This window comes from Protopterus annectens, chromosome 1.part1 (genome assembly GCF_019279795.1).
Source record: "Protopterus annectens isolate FY-2018-M chromosome 1.part1, PAN1.0, whole genome shotgun sequence".
In the NCBI taxonomy this organism is placed as follows: Eukaryota; Metazoa; Chordata; order Ceratodontiformes; family Protopteridae; genus Protopterus; species Protopterus annectens.
Window position 1 is genome coordinate 349,026,693 of NC_056726.1, and position 11,676 is coordinate 349,038,368.

Below are 11,676 nucleotides of genomic sequence, written 5' to 3' on the forward strand. Positions count from 1 at the left end.
TGAAGAAATTTGGTTTTGAGGTGTTTTACTTTAGGAGCCTATTGGCCGAGACACTGGAGTGTGTATTGTGTAGTGGATTCGGTTGGGTCTGCAGTGTGTGTGCAGTAGCTTTGCGCTTGGGAGGTCTCTGATCTTTAGGTAGGTTTCTAGCAAGTACCTCCACTTATGTGGGTTAATGTGTTGTGAGCTTATGTGCAAGAGTTGAAGTATGTGTGCTGCCAACCTGTTTGATATCTGGTTTATGTGAAAGAATTGATTCCAAATTCATAGTATAGATACATCTCTCACATGTATTTGTTTTAGGAGTAATTGGTTGTCAGTATATATAAGGCAATTGCTACACTGCCTTAAGATGCCCATATCATTCAGGCTGGCTGAAGAAATTGTGGTAAACTGTCTGCCCATTATGGCAGGTACAGTGGATATAAAAAGTTTAGACACCCCTATTAAAATGCCAGGTTTTTGTGATATAAAAAATGAGACCACAATAAATCATTTCAAAACTTTTCCCACCTTTAATGTGACCTATAAACCTGTACAATTCAATTGAAAAACAAACAAATCTGTTGGGGGAAAACAAATCTGTTGGCTTTACCAGAAAGGCTCATCCAGACTCTGCTACACTTTGCTGTGAAGGAAAGGTTAGTTTGCTTTTATTTTTTGTATTACTGTATTGCCTTTCTAAATTTTGAATACTGCAGTTCGTTTTCTTTACCTTGTGTTTTGCTTGCATTCTGTTTTAACAGCATATTAAAACTTCAAAAGAGACCACAGCTCTCTCTGTTCTGAGTCAGGCAGAATGTTTTCCCGCCCTCCCACCCATTTAAGTTGTCTTGTTAAATACCACTGTCTTTCTAGTTGCCCGGCTCTTATGTTAATCTGACCATATATTTCATTTCTCTCTACTTTCACTGGCTTATGTGAGTAATCACAAAATCATCATTTTTGAAATCCCACCCCTTCAATTATTTAAATTTATTGGCCATCCTACAGTATTTCATAGTACCAAAATACAAAAGTGACCACCCCTTTCAATCCATCTTGCTGTTTTAAAAATAGTAACTCTCCACTAAACCTCAACTTTTTAAACCGGTAAAACTCAAGTTACCTACTTTCACATCTAACTTCTCTAGTGCACACTGCAGAGCGCATTCTTTTCAATCTTACCTTTAAGCATCCCTGTGACTAGCACTTTCTCTAATACCTGCTGGAAAGCACTAGGAAGCCTTGAACTCATACAAACACTGAACTCTCCTTGTTAACAAGGAGAAATTAATAGTAGGCACTAAACAGCCTATAATTGCAAAGTACCTTGCTAAGGAAACAACTCCAATACTTTACAAAGAAAAGAAAAAAAGCCCCAAACGAGGCATGTCCAAGGGTCAGCTTCCGGTGATTTCTCCTGTCCACCTGGTGAATCTGGGTATACTGGGGCAATGCAGCAATTGCCTCATGTACACAGACAACCCTCTCCTCCTACCACCCAACACTACAACCTGTGAGAGATGCACTTACATAGCCAAAATGGAAGCAAAGCTCTCTCCACCCAAGATTGTGCTAAACAGTCAAGAGGAGAAGGTTAACACCCACACTACACCTCAAGCAACACATAGCCCTTCTAAACCCACACCACCAACACCCACATATAGCAACACTAAATCCACATATGCAGAGGCCCTTAACTGTAACCTGCCCAAGCAACAAAGACCTCTGAAGCTGAAACGCAAACAAACACCAATCACAACCAATGTGTCACATAGTTCACAACACCAGTGTGCCACCCAGCAACAGCCCCTAAGGCAAGACAATGTACCTAACACTTTAGTCATAGGTGACTCTATAGTCCGACACACTGATGTCCCTCTCACCAGGTTGAATAAGGAGAAAATTAGTCAGCTGCCTGTCGGGTGCCAGGATCCACCACGTAACGCATGCAGTCAAGTCATTCCACAAGTACGAATATGACTCTGTCATTGTCCATGTTGGAGTGAATGACTTGAGACGTACCTCCCTGGACTACATGAAAAGAGACATGGAAGAGCTCTCGGATCATGTGGCCCAGGCAGGTATGACCCTAGCCCTGAGTAGCATCCTGCCTTCGCCCAGAATGATACCACAATAAAAGGATAAAATGATTGACTTCAACAATTGGCTAAGTTTATGGTGTCATTCAAAGGGGATCCAGTATCTGTCTGCCTGGGATGACATGATTGATAGACCACGATGCTTTGCCAGAGATGGTCTGCACCTGTCGCCCCTGGGATTCAGGTTACTGGCTAAGGCTCTTGCCACCCCTATAGTGCCTTTTTTAGGCAAACTTCAAAGTACAAAACCACCACCGTAACAGGTACAAGCATGCAAAATCTGAAGGTAATGCTACTCAATGCTAGAAGTCTAAACCTCAAAATGCACTCTCTCGAGGCACTCCTAAAAATGGAGAACATTGATATCTGTGCAGTAACTGAGACCTGGTTCAAGGGTCCAGAGAGCACCCCTGCAATACCAGGCTATACAACTCTTACCACACTTTTCGGCCACCAAACCAGGACCGAAACACTAAAGGTGGAGGAGTGTCAATATTCACCAAGGATATTCACACCACCAGGCTAGTTGGCCAACACAATGTGTCTGAAATTCTCCAAGTGCAACTAACACTAGGTAAGACTGCAATCCAAATTGTAGCTTGCTACAGATCCCCCACCATACCCCAAGATTCTCACTACACCTTTCTAAACATACTGGAAAATATTAAGATAGAACCAAACACCCTAATACTGGGTGATTTTAACTACCCTGCCATTAACTGTGAGACTAAAGAAACTTCAGCTCTATTCAGTGGCATACCGCATGCTCAGGGGTGATCTCTGCCTGACATACAAGGCCATGTCCAATCAGGATTTGATGGACATGCTCCACCTCAAAAAATCCAAATCCATAAGGACCACAAGAGCTAAAGACTTAAACCTCGGCACAAGTATGAATAGGACATGCTGGAGGGATAGATTCATAACCCAAAGGCTTCCTATGCTTTGGAACAGGATCCCAGTTTGTATTAGGCAGAGCCCCTCACTGACTCTCTTCAAGAGAAATGTTGATGAGTGGATGGGAGATCGAAAATTTACCCCAGGGGTCACATCTGGGTCACTGCTAGACAGGGGCACAGTAAACTAATTCTATTATATAAGGGGACCTTCATTGTGTCACTACTAGACAGAGGCACAGTATTCTAGATTTATTCTGTACATTTTTGTACCATTTCAGGGGGTGGCTAAAGCCACGTCACTATGGCTAGGCTTACAAATGCCCCAGGGCAGATAGCCTAGTACTATACTATGAAACTATGAAAACTACTCATGTCCCAACACCTTTGCGCAACGGTTCTTGGAATTCATAAATTCCAACGCCCTGGATCCAACTAATCCATAGTCCCACCAGGGGCTCCAATATCCTAGACCTGGACATTACCAACATGGGAAATCAATGCTCCATACCTATCCCCCCTAACCCCCTCGTTAGTCAGGTCTGACCATAAGCTAATCACCCTTAACATCCACATCCCACCCCCACCCCCCAGTAAAGAAACCACCATAAAAAAACTTCTCCAAAGCCAACTTCATGCTACTCAAGTCAGAAGTGACAAACCTCATGACACCCATGCAGACGGGAACTGAAAGTTCAACTGCTGAATCCTACACTAAGGCACTGTACGAGCACATCCACTCATGCATGAATCGTGCCATCCCAAATGGAACCAAAATGCTCTCATCCAAAAAAGGAAGCCAATCTGGTGGTCCCCTGCCATAAACAAACTTTACAACAAAAGGAAGAAACTTTTGCAGAAAAGAGGAAAATCCCAGGATGCAAAAAACTCCCTTACTAGCCTCAGTAAGAAACTGAGATGCCTCATAAAATCCTCCAAAGCTAGTTACGAAAATAAAATTGCCAAAGATTCCAAAGACAACCACAAAGCATTCTATAACTATGTCAAAAATCTAAATGGCAATGCTCAGATCTGCTCTGAGCTAAAACAAAATGGCATTAAATATACTGATCCGAAGGATATTGCCAGTATCCTGGTAGATCGATTCAGTGCCAACTTCACCCCCCTCTCACCCACTAAATGGCCCATCTCAATACCGTAAGATTGCCAAATTCCAGTAATAACGGCGACACAGGTACAAAACGCACTCTCTAAAGCCAAGAATACAGCATCCATGTGACCAGATGACATCCCGGGCTGTGTAGTACATGAACTACAATATGAACTGGCACCTCACTTAAGTGTCATGTTTAATCATAGCCTCACCTCAGGTTTCATGCCCACTGAGTGGCGCAGAGCTACAGTTATCCCAATCCACAAGGGGGGATCCATCTTGGATCCCGGAAACTACCGTCCCATCAGTCTGACAAGCCTTATCTGCAAGGCCATGGAGCGTATTATCATGGAACTTATAAACAAAGACATTGGCAACCTTCAAACACTGGACCCCACCCAGTTTGGGTTTGTGAAGGGCGATCTTGTCTCCTGAACCTGATTGACTTCTTTGAATCAGTCTCCAGAGCCATGGACAAGGGTAAGGTGGTCCACACAGCCGATCTAGACCTTGCCAAGGCCTTTGACACCATCCCCCACTCTGGAATCATAGATAAACTTACTAAGTTGGGCATTAATCCCTATGTCACCCAATGCGTTGCTAAATGGCTTACTGATAGAACCCACACTGTAAAAGTAGCCGACTCCAAATCCAGCTCCAGACAAGTGACAAGTGGAGTACCTCAGGGTTCAGTCCTGGGGCCGCTCTTGTTTGGCATCTACTTCTCTGAAGTACAGGTCAACACTAAGGGACTCTGGCTAACAAAGTTTGCAGATGACTGCAAACTGGGAGCCATTATTGAATCCCCAAATGATGTGGATACTCTACAAAAGGGCCTTACAGAAACATATGCTTGGTGCCAGAGCCATGGGCTCAAGCTCAATGCCAATAAATGTATTGTTATCCCCTTTGGGGAAAAAACATGTATCCATGAATTACCATATAGGTGGCAGTACACTAAACACAGAAAGTGTGATAAGAGACTTAGGGACACAGGTGGACAGTGGTCTCACCTTCGATAACCACATTGCCACAACAGTCAGGAAATCCTTCTATGTGGCACACCTCATCACAAAGGGCTTTTCATCCAGAATAAAGGAGGTCATTATCCCACTGTACTCATCCCTCATTAGACCCATTATAGAATACAACGCCCCATTTGTTATGTACCTCTCAAGACATCTGCAACAACTGGAAAGGCCTCAGAAATACCTCACTAAAAGAATCACAGGCCTAAAGCAGATGCCCTACGCTGACCGCCTTAAAAAACTCCAGCTATACTCTGTCGCATATCGTCTACTCAGAGGCGATCTCTGCTTAACATACAAGGCCATGTCAAACCCAGAGCTGTTGGACATGCTACACTTAAAGAAATCCCAATCCCTCAGAGCTACACGCTCCAGGGATGTAAACCTTGTCATCACAATAAACAAAACATGCTGGAGGGATAGGTTCCTGACCCAGAGACTCCCCAGACTCTGGAATAGATTGCCCATACATGTCAAGCAGAGTGCCTCTTTGGACCTCTTCAAGAGGAACCTTGACGATTGGATGGGAGAAAGGAAATTCACCCCAGGGATCACGTCAGTCGCCCTGCTAGACAGGGGTCCAGGAAAGTAAATAATGTGGGAAAAAATAGCCAGGGAATTGTTATGGCTAGGCTTGTATAGGCCCTAGGGCTGATAGCCTTGTACCAACCTATGAACCTTTAAAAAAATAAAAACCGTATAATACGCTGGTTGTATAAGTGTGCATACCCTTAAACTAATACTTTGTTGAAGCACCTTTTGATTTAATTACAACATTCAGCCTTCTTGGATAGGAGTCTGTCAGCATGGCACATCTTGACTTAGCAATATTTGCCCACTCTTCCTTGCAAAAGTGCTCCAAGTCTGTCATATTGCGAGGGCATCTCTTGTGCACAGCCCTCTTCAAGTCACGCTACAGATTTTCTATAGGATTTAGGTCTGGGCTCTGGCTGGGCTATTCCAGAACTTTAATTTTCTTTGATTTGGATGTATGCTTGGGGTCATTGTCGTGTTGAAAGGTGAAATTCCTCTTAATCTTCAGCTTTCACTTGGATTATTCTGTGTTGTGAAAGGCACTGTATAAAGTGAATGGTATTGTATAAAGTAAATTCAAATTGTACAATCATTTTCTAACTTTTTGCAGACCCATGTATTTAAAACAAAGCTAATACTGTGTCGTAGCTGTACTGTGCTGTTGATTACCGTATTCCTTATAGTTGATGTGAATGGGGAAATGCTTGCTTGTTTAGTGACTTGTTACATGTGCTAGAAAGGTTCTTACTCCTAATATATTTTTGTTTTTAGGCAGACCCCCTCAAATATTCTAAATAAAAATCTCCTGCCTTTAAGACGTTACCCTGTGAAACTGTACCCATAAGCAAGTTTCCTGAAATCTGCCCTACAATTGGCTAAGGTTTAATACATTATACTGTTCTGAACTCCTATGTACTGTATACTGCTGACCTGGGTCTAAAGGCACCTTTAGTCTGTCCCCATAGTAATTTGGCTCCCTGCATATATTTAATTAAACTAGTTTGCCCTAGCATACTGTAACATTATTTCTTAACTTATATAAAGCCCTGTGTATTGTACTTTCACTCTGCTCTCCCACATAGCCCTGAAAATCATATTCAAAACCAATAAACTGCAGCTAAAAATACACTCCTAGAATACAAAACACAGTCTAAATATAGTCTCTACTTTGGTGTAAATTACAGTGTAATAAATAAAAACTCAGTTTAAAACATAACCATTAAGTTAATAGTACATACATACCAAAGACTAGCCTAAGAATACACTCAGAGCCAGTGTTAGCCCCTCTTCCTGCCCACAATTTCCGCCCACCCCCACTACCTCTAAATTTATAGGTACTAAACCACACCCCTGTTCCAATATCCTATCGGATTTCCCCTACATACTCTTTCCACCCTGTTTTAACAGCCTATCAGCTTTCAACTAGCATATTTTCTCCACCCTCTGTGTTACCTCTGTAGTGACCATCACATCTCGTGTTGTCATACAAGTAACAGATACTAACTACTACACTCCTTCTCTCATAATGTTACATTACTCTCTACTACCCATTCTGCTGGCCACTTATGTACTCACCTTGTATGAAAATCAATTGCTTATTGATTATCAGTACCCAAAAGGCCATACTATCACCCCAGCTGTAAAGCATCCTGCCCTCAGCCATACTAATAACAATGGGTTCAACTCAACGCCTTGTTCACTCTTTCAGCATACTAACCACATGCACATTTGCTCTAGAGCTAGACAGTAATACAAACTTTTAAACAAACTCCTGAAGCTTATCACTAAGTATAGTCTTAGCCTTATACTTGGTGGTGACATTCACACCAACACTGGCCCATCCACTTCTGATGTATACACCCCCTCCCTCTACTTGTAACCTAAGCCACAAAACTATAATTAGTAGACCAACTAACTCTCTCCTGGCCTGTCCTCTCAGTATTAGGAGCATCAATAACAAGGTACATGAACTGCATGCACTCTTGGCTGTCCACTCCCCTGAGATTCCCTGTCTATTTGAGACCTGGTTAAAACCTACCACAACTGACAATGAAGTGTTACCACCTGGGTATAACATACACAGGCCGGATCGTGTTTCCAGGAAGGGGGGGTAGCCATACTCTACAAATCTGAATTTAATGTGATCATAGATATTAATCAACCACCTCAAATTAATAACTCAGAAATTCTTGCCACTAAATTGCAACTTAACAAAAGTAAATGCATCAACATCATCTGTATGTATATTTCCCCAGGTAATAATATAACCACGCTCGAAGACACCCTACACTGGCTTTCGTGTCATTACCCCCAAGAAACCCTATTACTTGGTGACTTTAACATACACTGGGGCACCTGTTCCTCAAAATCCCCTTCTACCCACATTAACCTGCATGCATTTACTCAAATCATAACCTCCCCTACCAGGCTAGGTAAACCCGAACATGAAGAAAGCGTACACAACTAGGTACTTGTAAATAGTAACCCCCAACTGTACACTGCTGATACCCTCCCCAATGACCTAAGTGACTACCTTCTCACTTATATAGTTATGCAAAAAGTCATTAATCCTCATCAATCCTTACTCAGAAAAGTCAGAAACAAAAAAAGACTTGACCCTAACAAATTCCAACAGGAACTTAACTCCTAGTTGCCACCTTTTAACAAGGGCAAAGTGGGACATGGGGGTGTGGTCAGTAGGATAGGGTGTGGCAGCATGACACTGGCCAAACCCCTACCACATCGCCAGAGTTGTTAAAAGAGATGCAGTATTAGTTATGGATACAACATTGTGACATTACAGCATACTGAAAATGCATACCATTTAAATGAAGTGAAATATTACTGCATAAACACACATTACTCAGTTGTAACAGTAAATAAACTTTAAAGGTATAAAAAACACACTACTCATTAAACAGACACTTGTTTATTTAAAAAGTTTAAAAAAATTCATAAACCAACCATTACTATTCAGAAAGAAAACTTAAAAAAAGTCTACATACCACATACAAGCCAAGTATAAAATTAAGACTTTGTCAATTAAAGCTAAAGCAGAGAAAAAACACAAAACGACATACTGTACCCTAGTACTACATACTGCACACTAGCAAATTAACACTAAACAAAGAAAAACACAAAATTACAAACTGCACCCTAGTACTTTATACTGCATACTAGTACACTAAATCACTTTTTTAAAAGTGTATTTTGAATTAGATTTTATAGCTTGAAGAAGGGCCCGATTTGAAACAATATTTGAGTAAAAGTCACAACATTTCATCCGGTAATTTACACTCATCATTAGTTCTGCTTTTAACAAGTCCACACTACATCGGTTTCACACATCTGTCCATTTACCTTTCACCAAAGAAAAAACTCTTTCTGCAAATGCGTTTGAGGTTGGTATAGATAAAACCCTAGCAATTACCGGATATAGTGTAGTCAGTTCAGGCCCTTCTTTGAAAAGCTTCAGCCGCTTCTCTCCTGGGGTCAAGCTTGTGTTACATAACTGTTCGAGAGAGGGCCTAATTGCCAAGTAGTCCCTAAAAAGATAATCTTCATCTACATCCTGCAGACTTGGGGCATTGGTCACATTAAGCAAGTCACTGAAAGCAAAGGGTTCATTTAGAGATTATTTAGATAGTGTAAACAAGTAGTTGCTTTCAGTATAATCAAACCACTGTTCCAGGTATTTCACTGCTGTCTCCAAGAACACAATGAAGTCTCTTTTCAGTTTGTTAGCAGAAGTACTATCTAATGAGCTCATAAGTGCCCTAAGTTTCCCTCCAAAGAAAGCACCTTCAGCTCTTGCCTGTAGTTTTTGCTTCAGAGAGACCATTACACAAAAAGTTTCCATGGCAGTAAGTGCTAATTTTTCTAATGTACTTGTATGTTAATTAAAATCGACAAGAACAGCACAGAGAAAGTGCAAATAGTACTGGGGCAGCGTAGGCAATTCATTCTCACCATGTTCATTAGCTGAAAAGTACTGCCATATCTGCCAGGGGGTCTCCTCTTCTCCCTGGGAGAGGAAATAGGACTGGAGCACTGGGAGATTTTTCACTACTCTTTCAATGGCTGGGAGTAGTGACAGCCACCTTGTTGGCACATGTCTTAATAGACTCTCAAATTCCATGCCACAAAACTCAAAGAAGTCTTTCAAGTCTCTGGTCCTTGTGACCGAACCTGAAAAGTGGCTGAAAAGTTTCATTACAAATACTTCCACGTCGTACGGTAGTTGTGCTGCAGCTTTTTTGGCTGCATTGTGAGTGATGTGGGCAACACAGTTAGCCTTCTGGAGTGATGGGCACTTTTCTTTTAATCTGGTATACACACCAGATTTCTTCCCATAGTTCACACTGGCATTATCAGCCCCATAAGCTGAAATGTTGTTCCAGGGCAAGGAGTGCCTTTCCATAATGTTGGAAATTTGCTGTGAAATAGCCTGTGTAGATTCATCAGGGTCTTCATAGAAGTCCAAACAGCCATTCACCACCCCTTCTTCTTTAGAAAAAATACCTCACAACAAGTGGAAATAATTTTATGTTCCCCTTGTTGGAAGCATCTGATGAAATTGCAAATGAAGTGCCTGGTTTTTGAAGGTCATGCAGGAGGCATTCCAATGAGTGCGGTCCCAAAACATTTTCGACTATGGCTTCAGCCTTGGTTCTGCCACAGGATAGTTTCTTTGCAGTGTCCGAGCTACTGTACAACTGGCTGGCCAACTTTACTGCACAGTCCAAGCTGTTATAGGAAATATTGTGCTTAACAGCATGGAAAACCTCAGAGGCTACTGCTGCAATGATCCTAAGCTCTGGTCCCTCAAGGTTTGCATTTCTTGCCCACTTTGTCATCAGGTGAGTGGATTTAGCTTGAAGAATAGCAGTCTTATGTTGCTCAGTTGCCTCATGTCGTGCGACATCATTTCTTCCACTGTGGGTCACTAGAAATTCTCTCTTGCAATACCTGCAGAACGCTTTGACATCACTGCATCTCTCGATCCAGTCGAATTCTTTTTTCCAAACGTCCTGCGACTTGCACATTCTCTTGCTGCTGGTTGACTGTGATGAAGCTGCTGTTCTCTTCATGCTTGAATCTGTACTTACCTGATATGCAACATATTTATCAAAACTGTGTTGGTAGGGTGCAGTAACATACTGGTGCACAGCACAAATGAACTGGCTCAAAAACATTGGCATATGAAAGAACTGGCTCGAAAAACATTGGCACGTGAAAGAACTGGCTCAAACATTGGCATGCGATATAACTGGCTTGAAAAACATTGGCACACAAAAGAACTGGCTCGAAAAACATTGGCACGCGAAAGAACTGGCTCGAAAAACATTGGCATGAGAAAACTGGCTTGAAAAACTTTGGCATGAGAAAGAACTGGCTTGAAAAACATTGGCATGAGAAAGAACTGGCTCAAAAAACATTGGCACGTGAAAGAACTGGCTCGAAAAACATTGGCACGCAAAAGAACTGGCTCAAAAAACATTGGCACACGAAAGAACTGTCTCAAAAAACATTGGCATGAGAGAACTGGCTTGAAAAACATTGGCATGAGAAAGAACTGGCTTGAAAAACACTGGCATGCGAAAGAACTGGCTCGAAAAACATTGGCACACGAAATAACTGGCTCGAAAAACATTGGCATGAGAAAGAACTGGCTTGAAAAACATTGACATGTGAAAGAACTGGCTCAAAAAACATTGGCACGCGAAAGAACTGGCTCGAAAAACATTGGCACACGAAAGAACTGGCTCGAAAAACATTGGCATGAGAGAACTGGCTTGAAAAACATTGGCACATGAAATAACTGGCTCGAAAAACATTGGCATGAGAAAGAACTGGCTTGAAAAACATTGGCACACGAAAGAACTGGCTCAAAACATTGGCACACGTAAGAACTGGCTCGAAAAACATTGGCACTTGAAAAAACTGGCTCAAAAAACATTGGCACTTGAAAGAACTGGCTCAAAAAACATTGACATGCGAAAGAACCGAGGAATGGAGCA